We start from the raw sequence: 16,703 nt of genomic DNA on the forward strand, positions 1-16,703 counted from the left end.
CCTACAGCCCTCTAAACCATATGCCTTAGAGTGGTGGTTCTCAACCAGGGACTGCAAGCAGGTTTCAGGGGGTCCGCCAAGCAGGACCAGCGTTAGACTTGCTTGGGCCCAGGGCAGAAAGCAAAAGCCCACCACATGAGTTTATGCTCAAATAAATTTGTTAGTCTCTAAGGTGCCACAAGTCCTCCTTTTCTTTTTGCGAATACAGACTAACACGGCTGCTACTCTGAAACCTGTCACAATGGAGTGAAGTCCAGGGCCCTGAGCCCCACCACCCGGGGCTGAAGCAGAAGCCTGAGCAACTTAGCTTCACAGGGGCCCCTGCGGCATTTGCCCTGCTTGCTACCCCCTAACACTGGCTCTAGCTTTTATATGCAGAAAATATGGGGCTCTGGGATAAGGTTCAGTGTAGCCACCGAACAGACAGACAGACATCTTAGAGCTCAGTTTTGTTTCCGTAGTTGTCGTAGCACAGATGGGCCCTGGAGTTTTTACAGCATGTTCTCAACGTTTTCAGAAAGAAAAAGGTTGAGAACCCCTGCCTTAGAGCACGTGCCTCTTACAGTGAGCTGCCCATGGAAATTATTGAGTTTGTCACCGTTGTTTCAGCCTTGCTTTCCTGCCAATCCCTTCACTCAGGGTATGCAGCTGTGTTCTTTCCTATACTGAGGGAAATTGCTATCTGAAGGATTTATATTATTTTGTTGTTACTGGTGCCTAAGAATTTGATCTTAGCCTCAGAGACAAAGGGTCATGCATTGCCATGTACCTTGCAAAATTAACTACTGTGTTCATGTAACAGACACTTTTACAAGATGCTGTTATGGATAGCTGAGATCAGGGCCAAAACTTAACTGTATTACCTCCTCCAACTGTTTCCCTTGTGGATTTTCTAGAGCGATATGTGTTTAGTTTCGATAGCAAGGGTAAGTCAATGAAATAACAAAGACAGGAAAAAAGGGATTTGGGACACACTCCTGAATATTTATTTATTTTGTGAAGCGGGGAAAGTTAGGGAGCTAAATTAGGAAAATGGAAGTAAATTTTGGCTTTAAGAGGTACAGTTTGCAGATAGCATAAGATGCTTAATTACATATGATCTGATCTTGCAGGCATTGACTGCAGTAGGAGTTGAGCTCACAGAGTCAGGCTCATAATAAAAATCCCCACAAAACTAGTTTTCTGGTATTTTGGAAAGGTAAAACTGTATTATGTAAAATCTAGCCTTGCTTGTCTATACTGTTGTAGGATAGGTATAAGAATGAGCTTCAGTTATAAACTATATTTTTTTACACTAAAAATGTGTAATATAGTGTTGCCCTTCGGCCCAAGCAGCTAATACTTGGGGTGTTGCAGAGCTGTTTCTGTTAGGAGGGGGGGAAAATCAACAATATGAGCCAGGTTATGGTCTTTGTGTTCATTTTTGTAAATAAGATTACATCAAAGTCCCATTTCCATGAACATGGCAGACATAAATAATAATAGGCAGTTTCGTTGCTCAGAAATCTTCAATTCTGCCACACCAGCAAGCTAAATGTCCAAGAAGCTATTTCTCTGCTTCCTCTGAGGATCCTGCTCACAACTGCTTCTCCAGGCTTTTTGCCTGTAAGCGCGCACACAGGCTGCAAAACCAATATCCCAGCCCCTCTGTTTGCAATCAGGGAATGCCCTCAGCCCATACAGCTCCACTCTGACTTGCCCTGTGCTTTGGTAGTCCTCCATTCTTTGTAACTGTCTCTAGTGGAGTTGCTCCTTCCATTGAGTCTGGAGCTATGTCTTCACAGCCAAAAAATGTAGGGTTTTATAGAGATCACTGACACCTGCTAGCTATTTTGCTATAAAATCCCAATGGAGCCAAGGCACGGGCAGCTTTTACTGCAGTGTAGCTAGCAGAGGTCAACACTAGACCCCACATTTCGGTTTGACCTTGCCTAGTTACTTTATGTTAAAAACTGTAGAGCTGTGTCTCCACTAGAATTTCACTATGAGAATAGCTAACAAATTGTCTCACTGTAAAAACACACCCTTCGAGAGGGCTTGGCACACACATTGATTTTTAACAACTCTTTGACAGTCTTTGGTTCAGGCTGTGTCTACACTACGGCCACGACAGCAACATAGCCATGGTGCTGCAGCTAATGCTTCCTACATCCATGGAAGAGGTTTTTCTATCAATGTAGTTCATCCATCTCTCTGAGAGGTGGTAGCTAGGTCAACAGAATAATTCTTCCTTCAATCTACCATCTACAGTGTGGGTTAGATCAACCTAACTACCGCACTCGGTGCAAAATTTTTCATAGCCTGAGCAACACAACTAGTTAATCTAATGTTTAAGCGTAGACCACACCTCAAACCCATTTGATGGCATCCAATAGCACCTTTCAGCATAAAGATGGTATATGCTGCTAGAGTCTATCCAGAAGACTTTCAATCATAATAAATCTTAATATAACGAATGCAAAGAAATTCCATTTTAATAGGCTAGAGCCTACAAGTGAATTAATGGGGTGCTGAAGAGTTGTAGTTTACGCACAAAACTGTACTCGCTCTTAAAATTGCTGCAGTTTGATGGGGAATGTCCTCTGGATCAGCTAGCTAGCTATCACTTTTATAATACAACCGTCATGTTGCCAAGAAATTAGGGGGAAAAAACAGCAGTCATGTTTTATACATGACCAAGCAACCACTGGATTTGATTCTCCACTGCCTTGCAACTGGTGCATTTATTTACACTTGCACAGAGTGAATGCATATTGGGTGTAAAATGATACCTATACAAAATGATAGCATTTTACATCCAGTTTGCATTCACATTGCCCAGGTATAAATGACTACATAAAGTCCAGGACAGTGGAGAATCAAGGCTGGTCTTCACTATGGGGAGATCGTCGCTGCTACACTCGATGCAGCAGGGGTCGATTTAGTGGGACAACTGAAGACCCGCTAAATCAATGGCAGAGTCCTCTCCCGTCGACCCCGGTATGCGAAGAGTAAGGCAAGTCGACCGGAGAGCATCTCCCGTCGACGTGGCGCCGTGATGACACCGGGGTAAGACAACCTAAGCTATGTTGACTCCAGCTACGTCAGTGGTTCTCAACTGTGGTCCACTGCTTGTTCAGGGAAAGCCCCTGGCGCGCCGGGCCAGTTTGTTTACCTGTTGCATCCACAGGTTCGGCCAATTGCAGCTCCCACTGGCCGCGGTTCGCCGCGATGGGGGCTGCAGGAAGGGCGACCAGCACATCCCTTGGCCCACGCCGGTTTCTGCAGCCCCCATTGGCCTGGAGCGGCGAACCACAGCCAGTGGGAGCGGCAATCAGCCGAACCTGCGGACATGGCAGGTAAACAAACTGGCCCGGCCTGCCAGGGGCTTTCCCTGCACAAGTGGTGGACCAGAGTTGAGAACCACTGCGCTACGTTATTCATGTAGCAGTATAATTTAGGTCGACTTACCCCAATAGTGAAGGCAAGCCCTCAGAACCCAGTGTGTAGTGTAGACAATGAAAGTTTTGACCAACTAGCATCTGTAGGATTTTTCCCCATACGTGCAATGTGGATTAAGGTTACTATGAAAATCATAACTTGTGGATATCTAAATGTTTGTATTTAAAATTCTAACAAATGTCATATTAATGTAAGTTGTATTTAATTATACTGTTTTAAGTGAAAATATTATTTAAATCTTTTAATCTCTTTACCTAGCTCATTATGTATTTCCACCCTTGTACAATCATAAAAAGAAGCCTTATGCATCGATGGAACTCAAACTTGCACCTATGTCATAACACTGATATGCATTTCTTTGTTTCATAGTCCCAAAGCTGTATTATAAATCCACCTTTTATTGAAAATCTTTAGTGGGTATATGCAACACTTTTTGTCAGTAATGATTTATTTATAATTTAATATTAGTTTTACAAATTGGCTCAAATGCTAGAGGCCATAACCAGTACCGGGTGGTGCCATGGCACTGGGCCGAGGCTCCAAAGGGGCCCCGGCCCAGCCTGCTCTGCTTGGGCTGCAATAAGGCTCCGCCAGCTCTTCTCCGCCCCCGCCCACCGCTCTCTCCTGCAGGGGCAGAAGCTTGGTCCTGCCTGCTCCTGGGGCTCCTGCTGCAGGGCAGGCTCTGCCCACACCCACCGGCAGCCAAGCTCCCCTCTTCCCCGTCTCTTACCCCGAGCGCGCCACATTCTCGCCCCTCCCAGTGCTTCCCCTGCTGCCGAACAGCTGTTTGCCGGTGCGAGGGAGGGGGAGGCGGAGAAGAGGTGGGGGCGGGGCAGAACAAAAATGGGGCCCCTGCACTCCCCTACACATACCCACTCCAGCCCCCTGCCGTGAGCCGCTCAGGGCAGGGGTCTGGGAGCACCCTCACGACCCCAGCCCCCTGCCCTGACTCCTGCATCCACCTCACACACCCTGATGACCCCATGCTCTGACTCCTTCACCGCCCCCACATACCCAGCCCCCCCCACACCCCATGCCCTGACTCCTGCACCCCCCACATCCCCACCCCTCGCACCAAACAGGAGCTCCGGCACCTCCCCCCACATTCCCACCTGCACCCCTCGAACCAAACAGGAGCTGCCCCAGGTAAGCGCGCCACACCCCAACCTCCTGCCCCAAGCCTGAGCCCCCTTCTACATCCTAACTCCTAGCCAGACCCTGCACCCCAACCCCCCAGCCCACTCCTGCACCCTAACTCTCTCCCAGACCCTGCACCCCCAGCCCTGACTCCTGCACCCCCTCACACACACCCCAGTCCCCTGCCTTCCCCGACTCCTGCACCCCTCTCACACACACACACAGCCCTGACTCCTGCACCCCCCTCACACACTCCCAGCCACCTGACCTCCCTGACTCCTGCACCCCCCTCACACACTCCCGGCCCTGACTCCTGCACCCCTCTCACACACATGCAGCCCCCTGCCCTCCCTGACTCCTGCAAACCGTGGCCCCCCCACACTCCCCAGCCCCCTGCCCTCCCTGACTCCTCCAACCCCTGGCCCCCCCACACGCCCCAGCCCCCTGCCCTCCATGACTCCTCCACCCTCCCACATCCCCACCTGCACCCCTTGCACCAAATGGGAGCTGCACCAGGTAAGCGCTCCACACCCCAACCTCCTGCACCAACCCTGAGCCCCCTCCCTCACCCTAACTCCTGGCCAGACTCTGCACCCCAACCCCCAGCCTGCTCCTGCACCCTAACTCCCTCCCAGACCCTGCACCCCCAACCTGCTCCCGCACCCTAACTCCCTCCCAGACCCTGCACCCCCAGCCCTGAGCCCCCTCCCACACCCTAACTCCTGGCCAGACCCTGCATCCCAACCCCCAGCCTGCTCCTGCACCCTAACTCCCTCCCAGACCCTGCACCCCCAGCCCTGAGCACCCTCCTGCACCCTAACTCCTGGCCAGACCCCGCACCCCAACCTCCAGCCTGCTCCTGCACCCTAACTCCCTCCCAGACCCTGCACCCCCAGCCCTGAGCCCCCTCCCACACCCTAACTCCTGGCCAGACCCTGCACCCCAACCCCAACCTGCTCCCGCACCCTAACTCCATCCCAGACCCTGCACCCCCAGTCCTGAGCACCCTCCCGCACCCTAAGTCCTGGCCATACCCCACACCCCAACATTTTTTACACTTTTTTTATAAAGCGCTGTTATCCCAAGTGCTTTACGATCATTAGCTAACGGTACAAACAATATTTGCAAAGATCATTAAGTGGTCTGCCGAGACCCCCAGCGATTTTCAAGTGGTCTGTTGAAAAATAAGCTGGACTACAAGAACAATCAAGGTACCTCACTTTATTTTCATTTACTTGCTATTACTTATAGGAGGAGGATGAAGGAAAAAAGAATGAAAAAACAGTGGGGGGGGGGGGAGATCAGAGAATGTTCTTTTTCTTGGCTGGGTCCCAAGGAGGGGACCCAAAAATGAACCTGAGCACAGGGCCCCACTAACTCTAAATCCGCCACTGGGGCTGACCCCTCCCCCACAGCTCCCCACGCCGCAGCCAGGGGCTGACCCCCCACTCCCCGAGCTCTGTTTGCCACTACCAGGACAGGGGCTGACCCCTCCCTCACCCCAGCTCCCCGCACCGCTGCCAGGAGCTGGGGCTGACACCCTCCCCCCACTGCTGCCAGGGGCTGGTGCTGGCCCCTAAATCCCCCAAGCTCCATTCTACTTGGGGTTGGGACTGACCCCCCCCCCCAAGCCCTGCTGCCCGACACCTCACGTCGCCACCCCGAGGGGGTCTGTCAAGGTTCCTTCCCCACTCTGAACTCTAGGGTACAGATGTGGGCACCTGCATGAAAACCTCCTAAGCTTACTTTTACCAGCTTAGGTTAAAACTTCCCCAAGGTACAAACTATTTTACCCTTTGCCCTTGGACTTCCACTGCCACCACCAAATGTTTATCTGGATTTATTTTATTAGGAAAGCGTTGTTTGGAAACATCTTTCCCCCAAAATCCTCCCAACCCTTGCACCCCACTTCCTGGGGAAGGTTTGATAAAAATCCTCACCAATTTGCATAGGTGACCACAGACCCAAACCCTTCGATCTTAGAACAATGAAAAAAAGCATTCAGTTGTTGAAAAGAAGAATTTTAATAGAAGTAACAGTAAAAAAAGAAGTAACAATAAAAAAAATCACCTCTGTAAAATCAGGATGGTAAATACCTTACAGGGTAATTAGATTCAAAACATAGAGAATCCCTCTAGGCAAACCTTAAGTTACCAAAAGACACACAGACAGGAATATCCATTCTATTCAGCACAGCTTAATTTCTCAGCCATTTAAAGAAATCATAATCTAACGCATATCTAGCTAGATTACTTGCTAAATTCTAAGACTCCATTCCTGTTCTGTCCCCGGCAAAAGCATCACACAGACAGACCCTTTGGTTTTCCCTCCCCCCAGCTTTTGAAAGTATCTTGTCTCCTCAGTGGTCATTTTGGTCAGGTGCCAGCGAGGTTATCCTAGCTTCTTAATCCTTTACAGGTGAGAGGATTTTTCCTCTGGCCAGGAGGGATTTTAAAGGGGTTTACCCTTCCCTTTGTATTTATGACAGGGTCACACCGGACTTTTTTGGTAAACTGGGTATCACGGAGTCCCCAGGCGATTCTCTGGAACTGCTCCCTACGAAGCCAGGCAGGACTCTGGGGAAGTCTCCTTTCTATGAGCAGACTGTCTGCAGGACACACAGCTCACACAACTTCCACCTTCCTGGGTCTGACCTCGGAGCATTCCGCATCCTCTGCCCCTCCGTGCGCTTCCCACAGCGAGTCCGCCCAGGCGGGGTCCTAGGGAAACCAGGGAGCCCTGCACCCCAACTTCGCAGTCAGATGTGATTCTCAGCCAGCCAGTAAAACAGAGGGTTTATTAGATGACAGGAACATGGTCTAAAACAGAGCTTGTAGGTGCAGAGAACAGGACCCCTCAACCAGGTCCATTTTGGGGGGCAGTGAGTCAGACAACCACATCTGCACTTCACTCCATGTCCCCAGCCAGCCCCCAACTGACTCCCCCTCCAGCCCCTCCTCCTCTGGGCTTTGTCCCTTTCCCGGGCCAGGAGGTCACCTGATTCCTTTGTTCTCCAACCCTTTAGCTCTAACCTTATAGGGGGGAAGGGCCCAGGCCATCAATTGCCAGGAAACAGGGTGTTGGCCATTCTCTGTGTCCAGACCCTGGCACACACCTGCCCTCTAGGGCTCTGCAACGATCACACACCCTTATCCCACCACCTAGATACTTAAGAACTGCATAGGGGAAACTGAGGCACCCCCCACAATATTCAGAGGAAACATTAAGAACAGTCCTGCTTCGTCACACTGGGCATTTGTTCATTTGCTCTTGCCAGCTGATCAGTTGGCAAGAGCAAACGGGATAAATGCTTGTTTTTGTCAAAAAAGGATGGCTGGGACAGAGCTTAAAAAGGGAACTGTCCTGGCCAGACGGGGACATATGGTCACCCTATCTCCAGGCAAATGGGTCTTGAGGGAGTCTGGCCAGGGCGGGGGCAGACCCTGCCCTGGCTAATAGCGCCACTCCCGAGAGGTGAGAGTGATTCCCCACCCTGGCACTGGACCGGCCCTGGCCGCACTGCCAGCTCAGCCTGGCAGATGCCGTCACCTTCTAGCAGGGCTGGTGAGTGTGGCCAGGGGGCAGGGTGTGAGGGAGTGGGTCTCTGGAGGTGTGTGAGGGGCTGCTGGCTAGTGGGGAGTCTGTTGGGGGGGCAGTGGGGGAGGTCTATGTGTTGGGATGCTGGGCAGTGGGGGGTCTGAGTGGGGTGCTGTGTAGTTGTGGTGGTGGGCTATGGGGAAGTGCATTGGGCAGTAGTGGTGTGGCTGTGTGTGAAGGGGTGCTGGGCAGGAGTGGTGGTGCGCAGGCTGCTGTGCATTTGCAGTAGAGGGTCTGTGTGGGGGGCTGCTGGGCATAGCAGTTCCAGGGGACGCTGGGCATAGGGAGTCAGGGGCTGTGTGGCACGGCCTGGCCCCATCCCTGAGGGGAAGGGGCACGCTGGCAGCACAGGGCTGGGAGGGCCAGTGTGCATCTGGCAACTGCCGGTTTGTATACAGTGCCCTTGTACTGGGCTGGCTGGAGCGGGACCGGCCCCACCATGCTATGCCCCATTGCCCCTGGCTGGCTCCTTGCTTTGGGGACTGACCTCCGCACACCATACTCCCACAAATATGTTTGGCGCCGGGCCCACAAAAGGTTAATTTGGCCCTGACCATAACTTCATAGCCTTGGCTCTGCTCCAGCTAGTTTGCACTGCATTGATGGCACAAAATAGCCAGAAAACTCGTGAATCAGGCAGTTCCTTATTCCCCACCCATGAGACAATTTACAGGTGATGCAAAGCTGCTATAATGCTTCTTGTGCCAGTCCTCCTCGCCAGTGCATGACTAGCAATCTTACAGTCAAGTGATCACTGGCACACAGAAGCCCAGACTTGTGGGGCAAAAGCCACCTTTTGCTTCCTACTGCACATTCTGAGCTACAAAGCTCAGCTCAAACACAGCCCAGGAGCTGAGTTTAGGTTTCAGTGAGAAGTAACCATCCCAGAGCTTTAATCTTGTGAAGTTATATCACTTTTAACTACTAGATAGAGATTCAAAAAAAGCCTTTAAAACTTTTTTCTCCCCATCTTCAAATAACTCAAACTGGGTAGATATATTTTTGCTGAAAATTAAGAATCTGTGTATTTCCCTATAGGCAGATTCTGAATGACATTGTCCTTGCTTGATGTAAGTACTTTTCAGTAGGTATGGACATGTGAAAACAGAGGTTTACTTGGAACTTTCAAAGGCCTATATCCAAAGGGATGTAAGCGTTGCAATGCTCAGTGCCACTGCACCTAACTTTTAGGCACGTAGAAAGGAACAAAACTGTAACCCACAAAGCCTGAGTTAAGTGCCTAGGTTCTTTGTACAGTGAAGAGGGAAAGACAGGCATGCTACAATGCAACAAAAGCCAGCATGGTTAGGTGGGGAGCTGCCTAAGCTAACCACTGGGGCTGCCAATGAGAGGACAGTGTGCTGAGCCCTACCCCTCTCCTGAAGCAAGACATCTAATTCAGGGATGTAGGGAAGTGCCTATCTCTGCTAAAAGAAAAGGAGTACTTGTGGCACCTTAGAGACTAACCAATTTATTTGAGCATAAGCTTTCGTGAGCTACAGCTCACTTCATCGGATGCATACTGTGGAAAATACAGAAGATGTTTTTATACACACAGACCATGAAAAAATGGGTGTTTATCACTACAAAGGGTTTTCTCTCCCCCCACCCCACTCTCCTGCTGGTAATAGCTTATCTAAAGTGATCACTCTCCTTACAATGTGTATGATAATCAAGGTGGGCCATTTCCAGCACAAATCCAGGGTTTAACAAGAACGTCTGAGGAACAGTGGGGAGGGGGAAGGAATAAACAAGGGGAAATAGGTTACTTTTTATAATGAATCAACCATTCCCAGTCTCTATTCAAGCCTAAGTTAATTGTATCCAATTTGCAAATGAATTCCAATTCAGCAGTCTCTCGTTGGAGTCTGTTTTCAAAGGTTTTTTTTTTGAAGGATAGTCACTTTGAGATCAGAAATCGAGTGACCAGAGAGTTGAAGTGTTCTCTGACTGGTTTATGAATGTTATAATTCTTGACATCTGATTTGTGTCCATTTATTCTGATTTGTGTCCATTTTATTCTGTCCAGTTTGCCCAAAAGGAGTACCACAAGTACTCCTTTTCTTTTTGCGAATACAGACTAACATGGCTGTTACTCTGAAACCTATCTCCGTTAAGTGATCCATGAATGGGAGCCTTTCTCCTGAGTCAGCAGCTTATGCATCTAAACTCCTTTTTGCAGGAATTAGGCAACTGCCTTGCTCCATAAAAAATTGTCTGAAACACACCAAAAAAATCTACAAAAAGTGGAAACTAGGTCAAATTACAAATGACGAACAATCAACAAGTATGTAGGAAAAAAATTAGGAAGGTCAAGGCACAAAACGAGATTATTCTACAAATACGTTAGAAGCAAGAGGAAGACCACGGGCAGGGTAGGCCCATTACTCAATGAGGGGAGGAAAGCAACAGAAAATGTGGAAACGGCAAAAGTGCTAGATGACTTTTTTGTTTCAGTTTTTGCCAAAAAGGTTCATAGCAATTGGACATCTAACGTAGTGAATGCCAGTGAAAATGAGGTAGGATCAAAGGCTAAAATAGGGAAAGAACAAGTTAAAAATTACTTAGACAAGTTAGATGTCTTCAGGTTACCAGGGCCTGATGAAATACATCCTAGAATACTCAAGGAGCTGACTGAGGAGGTATCTGAGCCATTATCAATTATCTTCAAAGAGTCATGAAAAATGGGAGAGATTCCAGAGGGCTGGTACTATATTTGCCCTCTTCCAATCAATGAAAAGGGGAATAAGGACAACCTGGAGGATTACAGACCAATCATCTTAACTTCAGTAGCTGGAAAGATAGTGGAACAAATACTTAAGCAATCAATTTGCAAACACAAGATAATAAGGTGATAAATAACAGTCAGCATGGATATGTCAAGAACAAGTTGTGTCAAACCAACCTAGTAGCTTTATTTGACAGGGCGACAAGCCTTGAGCATGGGGGTGGTGGTGATGGGTCCCACTGGGGTGCCACCAGGAACTGAGGTACAAGTGAGCCCTTTTTCACCAATCTGGGTTCCCTCTTGCACTGTGACAAGCTGCAGCGCCCTCCAAGCTTCCACTCACACCAACGTCCACAGGCAGGAATCATACCCAGCTGTGTTTATGAATGCTCTAGTCAGCCACTCATGAACCCACAATAGAGAGGCTACAGTCAAAATACCCCCAGCTCAGGACCCCAGAGCTGGGAATCAGAGGTATCTCTTGAGCTGGGTTCAATATGCAAGAGTCAGAGTCAGGGATAGTATCAGCCTGGATTTAGGAGGCAAAAGTCAGGTTGGGATCAGAGATGGTGAGGCGCTACCACAGGCCTGAAATCTGTGTGGTTGTCCAAACGAGTTCCTGGGGCAACTCTCCAAGATTAAATAGGGTGCTTGGCCAATCAGAGGGCTGCAAGGCACTGTCACTCTGGTTTTCTTGGGTGATACTTCCTGTGCTGCCTACTCTCCACAGAGCTTCCTGGGGGGAGCTCTGTATTGTCTTCTGGTGGCACTATGGGACCATTAGGTGTCCCAGGCTCTACAGACCTGGGTTCTAGTCCCTGGATCTTTACAGTATGCAGTTTTGGTTGCCCCATTTTAAAAAAAGGTAGATTAAAATCAGCAAAGGTACAGAGAAAGGCAACAAAAATGATTGGGAGTATGGAATAGCTTCCATATGAGGCGAGATTTAAAAAATGGACTGTGCTGCTTAGAAAGGTGACAATTTATGGGGGACATAATAGAGATTTATAAAATCATGAATGATATAGAAAAAATGAATAGGGATGTGTTATTTACCCTTTCACAAAACACAAGAACTAGGGTCACCTGATGAAATTAATAGGCAGCAGGTTTAAAACAATCATAAGGAAGTGCTTCTTCAAACAACGCACAGTCAACCTGTGGAACTTGTTGCTTGGGGACACTGTGAAGGCCTAAAGTATAGATAAAAGATTGAGATAAATTCATGGAGGATAGGTCCATCAATGGCTATTTGTCAAGGTGGTCAGGGACACAACCTATGCTCTTGGTGTTCCGAAACCTTCAACTGCCAGAAACTGGGACTGGATTACAGGATTGATCAGTCAAAATTTTCCTGTTCTGTTTGTTCCTCTGAAGCATCTAGCACTAGCTTGTTGGAAGACAGGCTACTGGGTTAGATGGACTATTGGTCTGATCCAGTATGGTCATTTTTATCCCAGGTGAATGCACTAATCTCTGGGCTCAAAGTTATAAGGTGGGCACTAACATCTTCCTCTTCCTCCTCCAGCTGGATTTTGAATGGAACCTGATCCAGTAGTGGGCTCTGAGCTTGCCTACCTGATTGAGCACTGCACATGAGATAGGTATTCACTGCCTATCTTCCCTTGGTTCATGGATCTTTCTGGGCTCAGGTGGGAGACTGGCATCCCGTCACCTAGAGTGACGCTGGAGAGCAAATGCCCAGAGGCAGAAACTCTTACCCTGAAAACTTAGACGCTGAGTGAGTTTTGGCACCTACAGCGTTCAGCAGGAGTTGTGGAGATCGCAGTGGAGGCTAAAACTAGGATCTTAGGCATCTAAACCCAAGACCTGGCACCTAAGTCTGGGCTTTAGGCACCAAATACCTTTGTGGATAAGAACTAAAGTAACTAACAATAGCATTTACTTTTAAGGCTACCTCTACGCTACATGCCACTTTTGGCAGCTCAGAGGGTATGTCACAGTGAAAAAAGCAAGCTGTGTCCACAGTGCATGGACTGTTACTGTGTGTAGCTGCAGGTGTCAGTGAAAGGCTCTGGGAGGGGGAAACTCTGAGCCTTTTCCCATTGCCTCAGTCCTTATCTGTGGCAGGGAGGACTGCAGCGGAGCCTTTCCCAGCTGCCAGAGCGCTGGAGCGTCCTGCTGTCTCCCAGCTGATGGAACCTTTTGCTGCAGCAGGGAAAGGTTCCAACAGCTGGGAGACACCAGGAAACTCCACAGTTAAAACTAGCACGCTAGACAGGAGGGCATGGCTTGGGTGAGTAGAAAGCTGAGCAGGGTATATGCTTGCGTAATACCCACACCCATCAGGCATGTCTGTAGTAAGCCATGCCTCATTATGTAGACTGCTACTTAAACCTGTGCCGGGGCGCTACCCAAGTACATACCCCACCGAAAGACATGTGCAGTGTAGACGTAGGCTGAGGCTCTGATCCTGCAATTATTCAAGTCAAGGCAAAGCTCCCATTGATTTTAGTGGTGCAGGAACAGACCTTAAGTGAACACGAAGGTTCTGATTATGCCAACGCTTTTTTGCACAAGCTTAACTTTAGGTAGGTATGAGGAGTCCCACTGAAATCAAACAAACTATTCATGTGCATAAAGTTAAACATATGCATATTTTCAGGATTGGGATGCTCATCAAGATGTAGTTATTTTTAATGTGTCTATTTCTATTCAGTGGAAAGGTAGATCAATTTTTAAAGTCCTGCTTGTTTTCGAAACCTGTCAAGATGATCAGAAACATTTCTTTTCACCACAACTTGAAAAAAATATGAAAATATCTTTTGTAACAGGCTTGGGCCAAATTCTACTCCTATTTATTAGTATGATGGCTTTCAGATGTGAATTTCTTGAAAAGAGGGAGAGTGCAGAATGTACATAGCCCATTAAAGATATTTGTTTCTAATAATGAGGCTTTTATAGTATATGTATGCTGTATAAAAAACGAGGAAAAAAACTTTATAAACCATCTAAGTACCTTTAGTATGATTGTTCTTCTATTTTAACAATTAACAGTATAAGACTTACTCAAAATATAATGTTGTTCAAAAAGGCTTTTACAGATGTGTCCACATTCCATTTATGTTTAGTAGGGACTGTTTCGGTCCTGTCACTGTACATATGACACTCTCTCTTTATCCTTTTAAAAAACCTTTTATTAATGAAATTGTGTGTGCTTAGTTCTTAATTATGTTATCATTCTTGAGTTTTCTAACATGTCTAAGGTCAGCATTATTTCACTTTCAGGATCTCTCTATGACTTACTAATGGTTGCAAGATAATACTTTAAATGCACTTTATGGGAAATGATCTGGCTGTCCTTCATATCTTTGAGTGAAATCTAGCCTGGTTGTTGTTTTTTAAATTATACTGTTTAAGTACAATAAATTATGCAAGTTTCCTGCTATTAAAATGCAAAGCGTATTTGCAAGAGGAAATCGGAAATCATAAGAAAGCTTTTAGTAGCTTTATTGCTAATCATTATTTATCTCCCGACACAAAAAAGGGAGAAATTCTCTTCAGTGTGCAAGGAGAAAAAGGAGAGCAAGTTAAACTGCAAAGGAGTGCACCTCCAGAACTGTATCCCTTTTAAGATGTGCTCAAATGTGTGGTGGCAGACAAAAATCAACAAACCCTGACATCTGTTGGTTGATCATGATTCTGGTGACACCATGAAAGCAAAAGGATATGGCATATATAAATATGGGAGAGGAGAGTCAAACTTCCAGACTAGTTGCATAGATAGAATCATAGAAATGTAGAGCTGGAAGGGACCTCAAGAGGTCATCAGGTCTTGCCCTCTGCGCTGAGGTAGGACCAAGTAAACCTAGAGCATCCCTGACAGGTGTTTATCCAACCTGTTCTTAAAAACCTGCAGTGATGGGGATTCTCCAATCTCCCTTGGAAGACTATTTCAGAGTTAACTACCTTTATAGTTGGAAAGTTTTTCCTAATATCTAATCTAGTTCTTCCATGCTGCAGATTAAACCCATTACTTCTTGTTTTACCTTCCATGGACGTAGAGAACAATTGATCACCATCCTCTTTATACCGGCGCTTAACATATTTGAAGACTTAACAGGTCCTCCCTTCAGTCTCCTTTTCTTGGGATTAAACATTCCCAGTTTTTTATAGTCTTTCCTCATAGGTCAGGTTTTCTAAATGCTTTGTCATTTTTTGTTGCTGACATCTGGACTCTCTTCAGTTTGTCCACACCTTTCCTAAAGTATGGTGGCCAGAATTGGACACTGCACCAGTGGAGGCCTCACTAGTCTTGAGTAGAGTGGGAGAATTTCTTCCTGTGTCTTACATACAACACTCCTGTTAATATACCCCATGATTTTATCCCTTTTTGCTGCTGCATTACATTGTTGGACATCATCTTACAACATCAGCAGGAAGACAGCAGCTGCAGCTTCAGACAGAACATATTTCAGTATCTTTCTTTTTTATAAAACAATTTTTGGGCAGAAAGTGCCAAATGCATTTGTGTAAAAAAAAATGTATTATGGAAAATCCTTGCTGTCACTGAATGAACCACAAAAGGTTGTCCTCCACCATATTCATAGGACGTTTTGGGCCTGATCTTGCCAAATTGTCTCACTGACATCACAAATGAGGATTGGCAGCATCCGGCCCAAAGTTTGCCAGGGCAGGGTAGTGTTGGCAAAGGGAAGTGCAATTTATACCCCCCTGCACTAGCTTTGCTGAATCTAACTGAATTCATGCAACGTTTAAAGCCAAATTCTTCTTTCAGATAATGTGTACAGGTGGCTCTACTTGCGTGCACTTTGGCTCTTTTCTAATACAATTTTTATTTTTAAAATAAGTGTAGTAACGCTGACCTTGGCATTTGCACCTGCTGCAGCTATGGTACAGCAGCCTCGAATGCTGTTTGGGGGAAAGAAATAGCCCATGAGAGGAGCTCAGAATCTGCACCAAGGGGGTAGTTGGAAGCTGGTTAGAGAAGAAGGTGAAAAGAGACTCTGCTGGGGTGAAAAGGGGCTTGACCAGAGGAAGTTGCATTAATGGAAGCTGGACCATGAAGGGCCATGTGTAAGGAGTCTGGTTGCAAGGGGCACAGAGCCTATGACCAGTGAGGTTAACCATTGGGATGCTGACAGAGGGAAATACAATGGGTGTGGCTCTCCAGGTGAGGGGCTGTAGTTCACAGGTGGACCTGTTTGATAAACGTGTGGTCATCGCAGGGTAAAAGCAAAGGAGCATCACAAACCAGATAAAAGTGGAAGCAAGACAGCAGGGGTGAAGCTGGACTTTGTAGCCTGGGAGAGGAGGAGTTGATTCCCCTAGGGTGACACAGAATGTTTTAGAAAAAAGCTTTTTATAATGATGGTAATTTATAGTTTATTTTCCTAAGCAAGTACATTATATTATTCTATTATGTATATATTATTGTTCCTGCCTAAATTCTGGGTTTTTCCTTTATAAAGTTTAAAATTATCTCCATTGTATTGGTTTGCCTCTGCCTCCCCCCACAGTAGGCATAGCCCCTAGCTGAGGCTTGGGTCACTCCATATCCGGGATGAGAGTCTGAAAACAACATTCCTGGCTTTTGGGACCACATGGTCACTGTACTCACAGTTGATAGGCACAGGGAGCCCACAGAATGGAGCATAACTGGATCTGGTTTTTTTGGGGGTGGGAAGGGAAGGAAATTGTTTTATCTTATTATTTTCATATGAGAGAGGTATGTGGAGACTTTTTGCCCATAACACTTACACGACTGAGGGTGATTCAACATTCACAGCACCCACATTTTATCATAAATAATGTAAAT

This window comes from Natator depressus, chromosome 1 (assembly GCF_965152275.1).
Source record: "Natator depressus isolate rNatDep1 chromosome 1, rNatDep2.hap1, whole genome shotgun sequence".
Taxonomy (NCBI): Eukaryota; Metazoa; Chordata; order Testudines; family Cheloniidae; genus Natator; species Natator depressus.